This window comes from Platichthys flesus, chromosome 11 (assembly GCF_949316205.1).
Source record: "Platichthys flesus chromosome 11, fPlaFle2.1, whole genome shotgun sequence".
Lineage (NCBI taxonomy): Eukaryota > Metazoa > Chordata > Actinopteri > Pleuronectiformes > Pleuronectidae > Platichthys > Platichthys flesus.
The window spans coordinates 25,157,590-25,168,223 of record NC_084955.1 but is presented as its reverse complement, the minus strand read 5'-3'; positions in this window follow the sequence as shown (position 1 = coordinate 25,168,223).

Below are 10,634 nucleotides of genomic sequence, written 5' to 3'. Positions count from 1 at the left end.
CACCACAAGCAACAGCAGCATGGAGATAACACACACACACACGCAAACAGACACACACTCACGCCTGATGTCACATTACCCCCTGTCCTGCTAGTTTCCATTATAACCAGCCTGAGGACAAACCGCTCTGCTATGCTTTAAAACTCACAGCGGGTCTGAGGTTGAGAAAAATCTAAATTAACGGTGACTTCATTAGTCTCGAGGTATTTTTATCTTCTGCTCCATCACTTTGATATTAGTACTTGTAATACTCCTCAGAACACATTCATATGGTGACTTATTGGTTTAATAATCTGTAACTAACTTGTAATAACAATTAACAAAGAACAGGACAAACCCAGAACACTCACCTGCGAATAAGAGGAATATTGAGCTCTTGAGTTTATCGCATGTTTTTGATAAAACCCCAGAATTCTCTTGACTTCTTCACCAGCGTTTTCATCCTGGGATATTATTTGTTTTTACATTTTTACATCTGTCGCTTGTTAGAAACCTCCTCAACGTGAATCCACAGGAGGATCTCCTGCTGCGTTCTCATCTGGGGATCAGGACATTCTTCAGAGTTTTCACCAGAGGGCTGCCTGGAGAAGGTTCTGGAGAAGGTTCTGGAGAAGGTCTGGAGAACCTCTGGAGAAACTCACCTAAAGTTCCTCTGGAAAACGTCCACAGATGAAAACAGACACGGACCCTGGGACAAACTTTCAGGAGTGAAAATGTCCGTTGGCTTTTTACTTAGATTTGTTAAATAATGATTTGGCTCTATAATGAAAAACCGTCCTCCTGCCTGTTCCAGCTGTGTGGGCACGAAAGGTCCAGATGTTCCTGATGATGTTAATGATGCTTCTCTTCATTAATTTCATAACTTACACCTGTGAGTTTCCTTCTCCGACGTGTCAGATATTAAATAACCCTCAAGGCACAAAGTCCCTGCAGAGGAAACCAGATTCAAGTGGATTCAAACCACCTCACATGTGTCGCAGAATGAAACCTGAGAACTGGAGAGAGTTATTAATGTCTAATTCTGTTACTTTAAAACATGAGAAATCATAAAACACACTTCAGGCGTGCCTCCATCCCCCCGCTGACCCCCCGCCGGCCCTCACCTGTTCCTGTGCTCGCACACCGGATCTCTGCTCTTCATTTCCAATCTCTGTAACCTCCTTCCATTTTAATACAACATGAAACATGTCTTAATAAACCCCACCTCTTCAGAAATACTGTTCACAAGCTCAGACGCAATTTTACGGACATTTTTGTAGTTTGTGTTTAATAAATTGTTTGCGTTAACTTTCTTTTTCTTTTATATTTGTGCTGTTTGACGCTCTACTGAGTGTCATTCTAGTTTATTTATTATTTCTATACCTGGTTGGACATGAAGCAGGGATAAGAGCGTCTTAGCAACAACAGACATTGTTTTCCACAGGTGTTCGTGTTGCGTTGCAGTGACAGACGAGCAGCAGAGAGAATAAATGTGTATTCGGTTAATTCCTATTAGCGGATCTGACACCGAGGGAGTTAATTTGTAGGAATTAGAGGCGTGTGTTTGCTTTTCTAAATGAAAACACACTCAATACGCAAACTTTACACTGTTATCCGTCACACAATCTCTGATATTAACGGTTCAATTAACACTTTCACTAATGTGATCACACACAGACACACACACTTCCCAGCAGCGTGGGCGGAGGAGGGAGGACAACTGTTGATGCCTCGTTGACGCCCCCCCCATCGCCTGACACCTCCAGCCGGAGAAGACGCACAGAGACACAGATAACACATTAACACACGTCGGTTATCTCCTGCCTTCAGCCACTTCTCACACAGAACCACACAAAGACTCTTAGACGTTTTTTAATTACAACTGAATCACGAACAAAAGGGTCCGAATACGATATAAAGTTGTTGTGAGTTGTCAGATTTACTGAGTGTTAGCATTTTCTGACGGACCCCGCTGACTCAAACCCACACAGACACACACAGACACACACACTTAACACACGTTTGCCTAATGAAGCAGAACGAAGTGGGACAATGGCCGCGGTCGGCAGAAAGTGGGTCATCAACGGACAAAGGTCCAGCGAACTCCGGCTCCACCCGCGTGAAACAACTGTCTTGAATACGAGACACAGAACTAAGGAATCGAACATTAACGTGGTACGTGCTGACCGTTCAACACGTCCCCTTCTGATACTGCCCTGAAACGATGGGTGATTGGATCAGATGGGAGTCTGCAGCCGCTCAGTGCACTCAGCTGTGAAACCTTAATTACTTTATCTGTCGCTGCAACTGGTGCCTTAATTGCTCCTTAGTTCATAAAACAGGGATCAATATATGGCTGAATGAACGGTGTGTGGTTGTGTGTGTGTGTGTGTGTGGTGATGGGGGGGGGGGTGGTGACAGCAGGCGGCAAGTGTGTCCTTGTTTGTGTTGCTTCAGTTCTTCATCTTCATTTGTGCGTGGGTCCTCTTTTATTTCTCTTTGTGTATAAGTTAAGTTTTATTTGGTTTTCTTGTTTCACGCTGGATGGATGTGAGGTGCCCGGGCGTCCGTGGGCGTTTCCTGCATGTGTGGCTCCAGATTGAGTGACCAGTCATTAGAGGGTTAAATGGGGCCTGTTGTCCCACTGCTCTGCTGATTAAGCCGAAGTGATCAGGGCTGGTGGGCACCCGTCATAAGCAGCCTCGGCCTCATCCATCAGCCGCTGACCTGGCCGCAGCGTGGCCCCTGGACACTGCGAGAGGCCCCCGGGGCTGTGGAGGCTCCGCGGCCCAGGAACTGACCAGCGCCATTACCCCCTGGACCTGGAGCCGAGACACCCACAGAGGCCCCCTTCTCGTTTCTAACCCCGGACCCTACACTCGCGCTGACCCTCCGAGATGACCACTGCCACTTCCCCCTTAATAAGTTGGATAAACGTAGCTGTCAGCAGTTTTCATCTGAGTGCTCACCCAGAGTACAGCCACAGCTCGAGTGGCAACCAGGGGCCTCTCCAACTCACATTAACAAACTCTAACCACTGCTAACTAACCAAAAGACAGAAGTTCTAACCCAGAAGGCGTTTAGCTTCTAACCAACCTCTACACGTGGAGCATTCGGCAGCTGTCGGCTGTCGGCTCAAAGTGCGACTCCAGAAATCACAGAATAACCATGAGTGCAGCTCAACGTTTGGAAACTCTGACCTTGGTCCAAACCTTCGCTCCTACTGCTCTTATCACCAGAACTTCTTCAAGACTCAAGTCTGTGGAGCATTCAGAAGCCTGACAAAGCTTTAGGTTTGGCTAACAACTCTACCAATGCCAATGAAGATCTAGAGTTGACCCTTCCAAAGCCCCTTCTCCTTTCTAACCCTTCCTAACCCTCGACTCAACCCTAAAAGTCAACCACTGCTATGACCTTAATGACCCGGGTCTGATGGGCCAGAAACTGACCAGGGCTGGAACCTTCCAGACCTCAGGTCAAATCAGATGATGTGTTCTAGCTCGAGCGAAAACACAGAGGCCGTCTTTAGCCCCCGGTCCGTCTTAAAGGGGTTAAAGATGCTGATGACTTTGATTACTTGCTTCTGCTCCTTCCATCAGCTTCTTGAGAAGTCGCTAACATCTTGTCAAGCTCATGAGAATAATTAACAGAAGGGACTGAGGGGGCATCGCTGGGCTCAGTGGTTGTTTCCTGGATTTGATGCAGATGGATGACGTCTGCTTGTGGTCCTTTGGCTCCAGTGTCATTTATTGGAGCTCATTAATGAAACTAAAGAAGACGCTCCAGAGTTCAAACCCCCAGATCGACTCTGTGGAGTCAGAGGTGTGTATCCTGCCTGAAGCTGCCCGACACAAACTGTGAACCTTTCACACGAGAAGAATGATGTCTTCTACCTGTGCGGCTCCTCTTCTTCATCCTGAGATATTTATGTTCTGTCAGCTGAATGTTAGAAACCTCATCCACACGTACAGTCTCACACTGTTTTTTTTTTCGGGGCATTTTTCGTAGTATCGTCTCCAGGACTTGATCTGACATTCTACGGATATTTTTTTCTGGCAGAAAAAGGTTCTGGATCATGTTTAGAGCAACTGACTCGGACGTTCTCACTGAAATCCTCCGCGGATCATTTCATTTCATGTCCAGTGTTTTCTCTGTTTGTGTTGAAATCCAGTCATAGTGGCTGAAAACTAGAGGAAGCAACGGAGACACTTTTAGTTTCACAGGGTTAATAACAAATGAATCATTGTCAACAGACTTTCTATCATTAAGTTGTGATATCTAAGATCTCGTCCCAGTTGGTTTTCCAGTGATTAGAGTAGGAAAACAATTCTACTGTTGTAGAATTTATTTAATGTGTTTGTGTTAATAAATCTGTTTTAATTATTTCTCAGACAGAATTGAGTTTTTTCGTTAAGTACAGGGAGAAAAAGCTTCACCACAACAAATCTTTAACCAGACAAACAAGCAGAGGACACTCACGCAGCCAGACTCCAACACCATCCGCCTCACAGGAAGTAAATCAATAAAAATAATCAGCGGCCTGTGGCCTCCACGACCCCCCCCCAGCTGTCAGCTATGAATCAGAATCAGGTTAATAAACTGATTAATAACAATACGTCTGAATTAAACTGACTCTGCCTGTGTTCACTTTGTAATTAGGCCAAAAGACGTCGGGGGGTCCCACGGAAAAATTAACTATGAGGAGGTGAAAGTTGGTTTGACAAAGACTGGACGTCCCAGCTGGACGGCAAACATTAATAACTGGTCAGGACATCGTGTCCCGGAGAGGGGCGGGGCTTATCCAGACTGAAACAGCATCGCATCGGAATAAAATCTGAATCATGACCATTGTTTACTGCAAACAAAAACTAACGAGAACATGTGACTTTAAAAACATATGTTCTTCACAGTGTTTTTATATTTCCCTGCAGATATGAAGAAACCAGGTTTGTGTGTGTGTGTGTGTGTAAGTGTGTGTGTGAGGTGTCCGATGGAGATTAACCGGTTCATGGTCTGTTGAGATCTGATAGGAGCTGTGTTAACTGTTTCTTTATAAGCAGTCGCTCCTTCTCAGTTAGCTGGGTCCATTGTTGCTGAGCTCAGCTTGTATTACATCAGTCAGCGATTCTACTTTATGTGTAGAAGTTTATAATATAATAATTCATAATGTGCTCGTGGGGGGAAATAAACACTGGTTTGTTTGATTGAGATATTTTGTGTTGCTTAAAGTTGCTTTAATTTAGCAAGAAAATGTCGGAGTTACCCAAAGAGGATACTGGTTTTTGCAACCTTACCAGTATCAACCTCAATAAGCGTCAATACGGAAACACATGCAGACCAGAAACAGGTCCAGGATCAGCTCCTCCTGATGAGGTGAGTGGATGTTGGTGATTCACTCAAACACATCATGACTGTATCAGGGGAGTTTTTATCACACTGATGATTGTGCTAATGTTCCTCTGATCAGTTTGAATGGTTTAACTGAGTTCTTCAGTGTTATAACGTTTGATTGACAGATGAGACTCACGGTTGGTCGGGCTGCTGGAGAATTTCAGACCTTATCCAACTCTTTAACATCAACACAACTCCACGCCTCTCACGCCCACACACACATTCTCTCACGCACATTTTTTCAGTTACACACATACATTGACATCAACTCTGTCAAACATATTGTGTAAAGGCCGCACCCTCTTTATCTGCAGTAAACTCCTGGAGAAAGAGAAAGTAGGTGAAAGACAACAGCTACACACATTCTGCAACAAAACAGTGTGTGTCTGTGTGTGTGTATGTGATCGTGGAGCAACACTCAGCACAAAGCAGCTCATCCCTGGTGCATTTGTTTACCTGTGTGCGTTGAAATAGACACACATACTTAAACAGTGTCACAGGAATATAAGGTGACACCCACTCTCTCACACAATACACAGAGTTCATACGTTACACACACACACTCACACACACACACACACACACACACACAAATACACATACATTCTCAGGGCCTTTATCAAATCTGACCCACAAAAAGATCACACAATCTCCAACTACAAATGTCTTTAATTTTAATGCCTTGAAATAATTTATACTAAGATTTTGCGCGATACAAATAAAGTTGAATTGAACTTGTTATCGTGCGTCAGTGAACTTCCTTCCATTCGTTTCAAGTGGAGCAGAAGAGACTTGAAGTCAAAGAGAACATCTCCCGATCTCAGCTGGAAAAACAAAACAAATCTCCGTGGGTGGTGAGCTGCCACCAGACTCAGATTACAGACCAACTGGTTTTTAATGATTACACCCGACTTCCACTGGTTTCCATTGGTTTGTGCCTTTGAACGGTGGCAGATATTTATGTTCCTGAGGCAGCGACGGACAGAAGGAGCACCGATCAGGTTTATACTCGATGACCCACGTGGCTGCTCCTCGATCAACACAAAGTAATCTCCATCATAAACGAGTCGTCTCCTACAGTGAGACCGGATAAAGACGGGAGACGTTCCAGATTCTGCTTTATCTTTACTCTTCTTTATTTCTTCATCAACCAAGATGACTTTGATAAACAGTCGTTTCATCAAATCATCTGCCACGTGTTGAGACCTCTGTCCACCAGGCCTCTCCCACGTGATTCAGTCTAACAAACCATGATACACTAGGTAAACTTCTGTTGGTTCCAAGAACAGGAAACATCCTTTTCAGGTTTATTTTCATCAGAGGGAAGTTTGATAAATCAGGAACTCTCCACTCCCAACACTCTGCATGAAAACACTTGTTTTAGTGCGACGGAAGTTTTCCTTTAATAGTAATGATAACACTGATACACACTCACCGTCACACACACTCACTGACACACACGCTCACCCACACACACTCACACACACACACACACACACACACACACACACACACACATAGTCGGCTGTGGCGCGTGGCTGCTTTTGTTTGGCTTCACCCCGATTTCCCTGGCAATCTGCCAAACTAAGTACACACACACACACACACACACACACACGCTCACACATTCACAGTTCCACGCTCAGATAAAGGCTATAAGTGTGTGTGTGTGTGTGTGTGTGTGTGTGTGTGTGTGTGTGGACAGAGAGAGTGGAGAGAGAGAGGAGGTAAAGTTTAAGTACAGTCAGACAGGAGAGAGTAAACACTGATAAGTCCCAGCTGTGTGTCTCTGTGTGTGTGTGTGTGTGTGTGTGTGTCCATGCAGCCATGTGTGCACGGCACCCCCGACAAACGTACACTAAAGCACTTCCGAGCACCCCCACCCCAGCCCAACCTTTTCCATCAAATCCATCGTCCCACACACACTTCCACCACTTTGATGAGGTGAACGAGTGTGTGTCCACGCTCAGCCTGTGTGTGTGTGTGTGTGTGTGTGTGTGTGTGTGTGTCTGACGGAGAGCCTGATCTGTTTCGTGTAAAGATCAGAAGATTCAGCTCATGGGCACAACGGAAGTAGAAGCCACACAGTTTGAAGAAGAGAACAGAGAGAGGAAGAGGAGGAAGAAGAGTAGGAGGAGGATGAAGAGGAGGAGCGTGGATCAAATGGAGGAAACAGCCGCTCGTTGAAGTTCATCAATAATCAATCAAATCAAATTAAATGATGGACATCAAATCAAAGCACGGCAGTAGTCATCTGTTTTAATGAACATCAGACAAACGGCAGGAAACAGAACTTTTGAGGATCATTCGTTTAATCATTTTAAAACAGAGGCAGTGGAAGTTGAGGTGTTTTATGTCTTTTCAATAGTTTTTGGATGAAAGGTTTAATTATTGTTAACAATATCAGTTGAAAATGTAATTAATCTTCACCGAACTTAACACTAACCAACAATATTCATTCACACGATGTAAATGTACGGAGTGGAATACCTTTTTTTTGCAGCCAATGTGTTATTCTTTGTTTTGTTTCTTCTCTGAAAAGTGACATGTATGTTTATTCATCAGAAAACAAGGAAGACGTCTGCACCCCCGCTCATGTCTTCATTCAACCCTGGGAATTTTCTTTTCTATTTTAATCTTGTCTGTGTCTGTTACTTCCACCTTTCCTCGCTGTCAAGTTCCTCATATTCACATCTGTGACTTCAGCACAACTGAGCTGATTCACGCTCCTCCAACCAAAGTGTCAACATAATAATCATGTGACTTGTTTTATTCTTGCAAAACCCACCAGCCAGTATCTCCAGAGCAGCTTTCACACAGGGACACTTTCCTGAGCCCACGTGAGAACACACAGGACAATGTGTGGAAGCTTCCCAGTGAGCGAGTGGACCTGTGGATGAGGTTTCTAACACGTGACGGACGTGAAACTGGAAGAGCACAAAGATCTCAGGATGAAGAAGAGGAGCCGGACACGAAGAAGACGAAGAGTTTATACCTCATGTCCCGCCTCCTGCTGCTCTACAGGCTCCGCCCCTCACCTGGACCCGACAACCTGCTGCTGCTTCACAGGAGAAACACCAACTCTGGAAAAAAAAAAGTCTGGACCCAGTTCTCCGGAGTTAGTGGAACCTTCATCCCTCCTACACTCGTTTGGGATGAAGGTTCAGATCAGGAACTAGAAACAAGTGAAGGAGGGATGAAGGAACTAGAAGCTAGAGAAGGAGGGATGAGGGAACAAGAAACACGTGAAGGAGGGATGAAGGAACTAGAAGCTGGAGAAGGAGGGATGGAGGAACTAGGAGCTAGTGAAGGAGGGATGAAGGAACTAGGAGCTAGTGAAGGAGGGATGAAGGAACTAGAAGCTAGAGAAGTAGGGATGGAGGAACTAGAAGCTAGTGAAGGAGGGATGAGGGACTAGAAGCTAGTGAAGGAGGGATGGAGGAACTAGAAACAAGTGAAGGAGGGATGAGGGAACAAGAAACACGTGAAGGAGGGATGAAGGAACTAGAAGCTGGAGAAGGAGGGATGGAGGAACTAGAAACAAGTGAAGGAGGGATGAGGGAACAAGAAACAAGTGAAGGAGGGATGGAGGAACTAGAAACAAGTGAAGGAGGGATGGAGGAACTAGGAGCTAGTGAAGGAGGGATGGAGGAACTAGGAGCTAGTGAAGGAGGGATGGAGGAACTAGAAACAAGTGAAGGAGGGATGAGGGAACAAGAAACAAGTGAAGGAGGGATGAAGGAACTAGAAACAAGTGAAGGAGGGATGAAGGAACTAGAAGCTAGTGAAGGAGGGATGAAGGAACTACAAGCTAGAGAAGGAGGAATGGAGGAACTAGAAGCTAGTGAAGGAGGGATGGAGGAACTAGGAGCTAGTGAAGGAGGGATGGAGGAACTAGGAGCTAGTGAAGGAGGGATGGAGGAACTAGGAGCTAGTGAAGGAGGGATGGAGGAACTAGGAGCTAGTGAAGGAGGGATGGAGGAAGTAGGAGCTAGTGAAGGAGGGATGGAGGAACTAGGAGCTAGTGAAGGAGGGATGGAGGAGCTAGGAGCTAGTGAAGGAGGGATGGAGGAACTAGGAGCTAGTGAAGGAGGGATGGAGGAACTAGGAGCTAGTGAAGGAGGGATGGAGGAACTAGGAGCTAGTGAAGGAGGGATGGAGGAATAAGGAGCTAGTGAAGGAGGGATGGAGGAACTAGGAGCTAGTGAAGGAGGGATTGAGGAAGTAGGAGCTAGAGAGGGAGGGATGGAGGAACTAGGAGCTAGTGAAGGAGGGATGGAGGAATAAGGAGCTAGTGAAGGAGGGATGGAGGAACTAGGAGCTAGTGAAGGAGGGATGGAGGAACTAGGAGCTAGTGAAGGAGGGATGGAGGAAGTAGGAGCTAGTGAAGGAGGGATGGAGGAACTAGGAGCTAGTGAAGGAGGGATGGAGGACCTAGGAGCTAGTGAAGGAGGGATGGAGGAACTAGGAGCTAGTGAAGGAGGGATGGAGGAGCTAGGAGCTAGTGAAGGAGGGATGGAGGAGCTAGTGAAGGAGGGATGGAGGAGCTAGGAGCTAGTGAAGGAGGGATGGAGGAGCTAGGAGCTAGTGAAGGAGGGATGGAGGAGCTAGGAGCTAGTGAAGGAGGGATGGAGGAACTAGGAGCTAGTGAAGGAGGGATGGAGGAGCTAGGAGCTAGTGAAGGAGGGATGGAGGAACTAGGAGCTAGTGAAGGAGGGATGGAGGAGCTAGGAGTCGACCCTGATCACTCGTCCACTCGTCGCTCACAGTTTCTCTCGTGTTTATCTCGGCTCCTCGTGTTTTCAGGCTGGATCCTGATGTTCGGCTCCATAGCAGTCGGCCTGATGACACACAGCTCTGTCTGGCCTGTGGTTTCCTCTCAAGTGGTCAACAGACCCCCCCACAGCAGAGCGTGCACGCACACAGACACACACAGACACTGGATACAGGGACAAACAGACGTGCACACGTGTAGAAACACACATCAAGAGATACACAGATTGATGCAAACATACACAGGATGAAAACATGCTGCCCGGGACAGAGCTAAATCACACATGCACACACTCACAAACACACACACACACACACACGCCCACACACACAATTACATGTGTGCACAAACAGCTGTTTCCAACATGCTGAGGCGGTCTGGAAACCACTTCCTCTCAGAGGCTCAAACACATTTTTTCATTTACTGTTCGCTCAAACAGGCAGGGCACTTTCACTGGACGTGCACGCACACACACACACACACACACACA